We start from the raw sequence: 6,352 nt of genomic DNA, 5'->3' as shown, positions 1-6,352 counted from the left end.
TTCTTATGAATGCACACACGCACACCCTATTTCTATGAGCATCTCCGAGAGACTGAGCCGGCATATCATCTTGAGATTTACGAAGTCACTGTAGGCGCCTCGTCGTCGACGGAAACATCTCCCACTAAAAGCGCATCGTCGGAAATCCTGAAATAAATCCAGGAATAATGCGAGCATCAGGATTTGAACCCTAGTGGGTTGAGGATACCACTGTCCACCTAACCAACTCAACCACATGTTGATTCGCTTATCTCCGGGGTTTGCTAGTTGAAATAATCACAGGTATTCAAGTACGTATACGCGCGCTTGCCGGCCGGTATATACGGCACTTAAAGAAATACGCATACTGTATGTCATCTTGTGGGCGCGCCGTAGATGTGGACTCCGCCTTCTGATTGTAACCTGCATGTGTGTATAAGTTTATGCCACGGAGCATCAAGTGCAAGTATACATTGGTTAGTACGTGGGCAAACTCAAAATGCATGCATGCATGTACCATTGCATCGAGGATTGCCTAATGCGTGTGTGTATGTATACACTCAATATAAAACATAGATGTGTATAACTTACAATACAAAGAAGAAAGAAAGAAAAAAATACATTTATACTTATATCTTCTGAAAATAGTAATCACAAAAATACGTCGAACACACCGCCAGCCACCGCCGCCGCCACCCTCCTTCCGGCCGCCGCCGCCGCCGCTGGTAACCGCCGCCTCTCCCACCACCTCGCTCGCCGCAGCCGCCGCCTCCCCAAGGCCGCCGCGGCGGGCTCCCGCTTCCGCCAACCTCACCCGCGCTGCTACCCTCCCCTCCCCTTCCACCCGCGTCGCTAACCTTCCCCTCCCCTCCCACCCGCGCCGCACCCCCACCCCGCCTCCCTCCACCCGCGCTGAACCCTAACCCGCGTCGAACCCTAGCCATGAGCTCCTCCTCGTCCACCGTTTCCAACCGGTTTGCCGGTTCCGATGTCACTCTCGTCCGCGACCTCAACATCCACGAGCGTGTTCCGGTCAAGCTTGATCACACCACCGCCTCCTACTCCGCTTGCAAGCGCTATTTTTCGCTTGTGTTCCGTGAGTACCCCCTGCACGGCCACGTGGACGGCACCGTGGACTCGGCGCTCATGATCAACGACGAGGAGTGGATGATCCTCGACGCCACCATCATCCGCTGGTTCTACCTCACCATCTCCAGCGACCTCTTCCACACCGTGGTGAACGACGAGGACGACGCCTATGCGGCTGGACCAAGCTCAACGGCCTCTTCACCGACAATCGGCTGCAGCGCAAGGTCCTGCTCTATGGTGAGTTTTACGGGTGCCAGCAACTTGACTCATCCATCAATGATTTTTGCATGCGCCTCAAGAAGCTCGCCGATGAGCTCCGTGATCTCGGGGAAAAGATCGGCGACGAGCTCCTCATCAGCACCCTCTCCGGCGGCCTCAACGAGGACTTCGGGAACACCGCCTCCAACCTTACCCTCATCCCGGAGCCCACCTTCGCCAAGGTGGTCGCGTACCTCAAGTTGGAGGAGCGCCGGATGCGGGTGGCCCGGACTCGCGCGACCCACACCGCCCTCGTCGCAGGCACCCGCGGGGGTTCGGCCCCGCCACCGCCACGCCCGACGTCGTCCCAGCCGGCGGCGCCCGCCTTCCCACCCGGGTTCCCGCCCGCACCGGCCGCCCCCTTCCCGCCGCCCCAGCCGGCGGCCAATGGGGGGGGGGGGGGTCGTCGCGGCGGCCGTCGTGGTGGCCGCAAGCAGGGCGGCGGCGGTGCTCAGGGAGGAGTGCCCCGCCCGCTGCAGCAGGCTTCTCAGCCGGTCCCGTGGTACGCCAGCCAGAACCCATGGACCGGCGTTGTACACGCCTACTCCATGCCGGTTCCTCGGGCCCCTGCCCCGGGCATTCTCGGCGCCCGGCCACCACCGCACCAGGCGTACTACGCCGCGCCGCAGCCTTACGCGGCGCCCTATGGTCAGCAGCCGCCGCCAGGTGGGCCGCCGCTGCTGCCCCTGACGGCTGCGCCACCTCTCCCGCCGGCACCGTGGGACCCGGCCCTGTTGGCGGCTCTCCACAACGCTCCTTCCCCGTCCAGCTACACCGGCGGCCGTGACTGGTACATGGATAGCGGCGCCACCGCTCACATGGCGGCGTACCCCGGTAACCTCCATACCGGCTATCCTGTCCACACCTCCAACCGCATCACCGTCGGTGACGGCTCTTCCCTTCCTATCACTCATATTGGTCATACATATTTTCCGTCTACCTTCACTCCTATATCCATGTCCAATATTCTAGTTTCTCCTGAACTTATTAAAAATCTTGTTTCCGTTCGTTCTCTTACACGTGAAAATCCGGTTACCGTTGAATTTGACGAATGTGGTTTTTCTGTTAAGGATGCTCGCACGCGGATGGTGCTCCACCGATGTGACAGCCCCGACGAGCTCTACCCGGTTCACTCTGCCACCTCCACCACTTCCGCCGCCCCCGTCGCCCTCGCCACCGGAGTGGATCTTTGGCATGCTCGCTTGGGTCATCATAATCCCGCCACCCTTCGCCACATACTTCGGAGTTTTTCTTTCACGTGTAATAAGAACGAGGATCACTCGTGTCATGCATGTCGCCTCGGCAAACATGCTCGTCTTCCATTTAGGGCTTCTTCTTTTGTTGCATCGTACCCGTTTGAGTTAATTCATAGTGATGTTTGGACCTCTCCTGTTGCCAGTAATACGGGCTTTCTTTATTATCTTGTCATACTTGATGATTTTTCGCATTATGTGTGGACCTTCCCGTTGCGCCACAAGTCGGATGTTATATCCACTCTCGCCGCGTTCTACTCCTATGTTCTCACGCAATTTGGTCGTCCCATTCTCGCGTTGCAGACAGACAACGGGAAGGAGTTTGACAACCTCGCCGTTCGTAATCTTCTTACCACACATGGCACGATTTTTCGTCTCACTTGCCCGTACACCTCGCAACAGAACGGTCGTGCTGAGCGCATCCTTCGCACTCTCAATGACTGCGTTAGGACTCTTCTCTTTCATGCCAATGTGCCTCCGTGCTTTTGGCCTGACGCTCTCGCCACCGCTTCTCTCCTCATCAACATCCGCCCATGTCGTACTCGCGGGAACTTTACACCTCATCATCTTCTCTTCGGTGCACCCCCCTCTTATGATGGGCTTCGCATCTTCGACTGCCTTTGCTACCGTAGCATCGCCGCTACTGTGCCTCATAAGCTTGCACCCCGCTCTGTCGCATGTATCTTTCTCGGCTACCCACCCAACACTAAGGGCTATCGCTGTTATGATCCCGTCTCCCATCGTGCTTTCACCTCCCGACACGTTTACTTTGATGAGATGGTGTTTCCGTTTCAGCAGCAGGTACCCCTGGTTGTCTCGTCACCGCCGGCCACCGCCGGCCCCTCGACGACTCCGTCAGGCGGACGGTCCCGTTCGGCCCGCGGACCGCCTCCAGGCTTTGGCGGTCCTCACGCCCTCACGCCGGTGCCCTCGGCCTCCCCGGCCGGCTCTGACGGCGCCCCTGGCGCCCCTCCCTCACCCGCCGTGGGATCGGGCACGGCCGCCTTGACGCCCGCCGCCTCGCCGGACCCGACGCCGGCTCCCTCGCCGGTCCTTATGCCGGCCGCCTCGCCGGCTCACTCGCCGGCCCCGACGCCGGTCGCCTCGCCGGCCCTGACGCCGGCCGCCTCGCCGGCTCACTCGCCGGCCCCGACGCCGGCCGCCTCGCCGGCCCTGACGCCGGCCGCCTCGCCGGCTGCCTCGCCGGTGGCTCCGCTGGTGCCCTCTGGCCCCGTCACCCGCGCTCGTACCGGCGTTCATCGTCCGAGCCTCCGGTACACGAGTGACGAGTACGTCCTCGCCGCCTCCACCGCGGAGCCGTCGCCTCTTCCCGTGTCCGCCCGCGCCGCCCTACGTGATCCTCACTGGCTCGCGGTGATGCAGCAAGAGTTCGATGCGCTCCAACGGAACCGTACTTGGACACTGGTTCCCCGGCCTCCTCGCGCCAACGTCATCACCGGCAAGTTGGTCTTTCGCCATAAGACCCACTCGGATGGCACTCTCGAGCGCTACAAGGCTCGCTGGGTGGTCCGTGGTTTCCGCCAGCGCGCTGGAGTGGACTTCACCGAGACGTTCGCCCCGGTTGTCAAACCGGGCACGATCCGCACCGTCCTCCAGCTCGCCGTGTCCCGCGGCTGGCCCGTTCATCAGATGGATGTCTCCAACGCCTTTCTCCATGGCCATCTTGAGGAGCAGGTGTATTGTGAGCAACCCACTGGTTTTGTCGACGCCTCACTTCCCAGCCATGTGTGTCTGCTGTCCCGCTCTCTTTACGGGCTCAAGCAGGCACCCCGCGCCTGGTACCAGTGGATCGCCGGGTTTCTTCAGACACTGGGCTTCAGCGTTACTCGCTCGGACGCCTCACTGTTTGTCTATCGCCACGGTGACACCACTGCATATTTGCTGCTTTACGTCGACGACATCATCCTGACGGCCTCCTCCGCAGCTGTTCTTCAGCAGATTACTCTCCGGCTGCGTGACGAGTTTGCTATTAAGGACCTGGGTGCTCTACATTATTTCCTTGGCATTGTGGTCGTTCGGCGCCCGGACGGTTTCTTTCTTCATCAGCAGAAGTATGCACATGAGCTTCTTGAGCGTGCCGGTATGCTCAACTGTCATCCTGTTGCTACTCCTGTTGACACGAAGGCCAAGGTGTCTGCTCTTCAGGGCTCGCCTGCGTCGGATGCTCCTTTCTACCGGTCTATTGTCGGCGCTCTTCAGTACTTGACTCTTACTCGACCAGATCTTCAGTATGCTGTTCAGCAGGTGTGTCTCCATATGCACGCCCCTCGTGACTCTCATTGGACTCTCGTGAAGCGGATCCTTCGCTACATCCGCAGCACGATGTCCCTCGGGTTGACACTCACGGCGTCTACTTCTCTGGAGATGGTGGCCTACTCCGATGCTGACTGGGCTGGCTGCCCTGACACTCGTCGGTCCACCTCTGGCTACTGCGTCTACCTCGGTCCTTCCCTTGTCTCGTGGTCGTCTAAACGACAACCCACAGTTTCGCGCTCCAGCGCGGAGGCTGAGTACCGAGCTGTGGCCAACGCTGTTACCGAGTGCACCTGGCTACGACAGTTACTGCAGGAGCTGCATCACGACGTGTCCCAGGCTACGGTTGTCTACTGTGACAACGTCTCTGTGGTGTACCTCTCCGCCAACCCTGTTCATTATCGCCGGACTAAACACATCGAGCTGGACATTCACTTTGTGCGCGAGCAGGTGGCTCTTGGACGCATGCGGGTTCTCCATGTGCCGACCGCTCAGCAGTTCGCCGATGTGATGACGAAGGGACTGCCGACTTCTACTTTCGAGGAGTTTCGTTCCAGTCTTTGCGTCACTGGCGCCGCTTCGACTGCAGGGGGGGGGGGGTGTTGAGTATATTGTGTACGTGTATATTTGTGTGTAGGGTCCACCTCATGTTTCCTTTGTATAGTTCAGGTTGTGGCCCACCTCTGTACTTATATATACGTGCCTGGTGCACCGATCAATACATCGAGATTGCACAGCCCATATCTTGTCCTTCTACATAGTTCAACAATTGTTTTTTAGTTGAAATAGAATGTGTACTTCATCTACTCCATTATAGGTTGTGCCAGCCAGACATTTTGCCCGAAGTAGTTGCCGAGCATCCTTGAATCAGTCCACTATTCGTTCATGTTTTTATGAAATTGCAAGTCAAATGGATGAAAGCCTAATCGCGCATAGAGCGTCCTTCTTAATAAATCAATAACTGCAAGTCAATTGGATGAAAGCCTAATCGTGCATAGATCATCGCTGTTAATAAATCAACACCCGTTCCTGTTTTTTATGAAATTGCAAGCAGCTAGATAAAAGCCTAATCGTGCATAGAGTGTCGTTCTTAATAAATCAATAACTAACCCCTCATCAGCAGTTAGTGGTAAGAGGCTAGCAGACACGACTGACACAATATAAAATTAATGTAGGCATGTAGCTGTATACTATATATGGCACAATCATTTTTGTACTAAATATACTTACATTCTATCTATTAGCAAAGACTCAACCCACCTCCTATCTGCCCTTGGATCCTTTCTAATACCTCAAGATTCGGCCGGGTCCAGCATCCGAATGAAAATGTAACCTTGTCCGCATGATTTTACACTGTTTCCACCCTCCATGCAGCCTCTAAAGACACCCATACACCTCCTCCACAAGACAGTCACGCGTTCATAAGTGGCTCATTTGATTGCTTTCCAAATTTGATATGCAAGAGGATTTCAATCCTTCATTGATTACCTAAAAAAAAA

General features: G+C 57.0%; 1 pseudogene; it reads left to right on the top strand.

Moving 5' to 3' along the window:
• Positions 1–921: 921 nt before the first annotated feature.
• Positions 922–5,459, top strand: LOC147962787 (uncharacterized; annotated as a pseudogene).
• The last annotated feature ends 893 nt before the right edge of the window (positions 5,460–6,352 follow it).

The sequence above is a fragment of the Triticum urartu genome, chromosome 7A (assembly GCF_056163025.1).
Source record: "Triticum urartu cultivar PI428250 chromosome 7A, HENAU_Tu73, whole genome shotgun sequence".
NCBI classification, from domain to species: Eukaryota; Viridiplantae; Streptophyta; class Magnoliopsida; order Poales; family Poaceae; genus Triticum; species Triticum urartu.
This window is presented reverse-complemented; position numbering and strand designations above follow the sequence as displayed.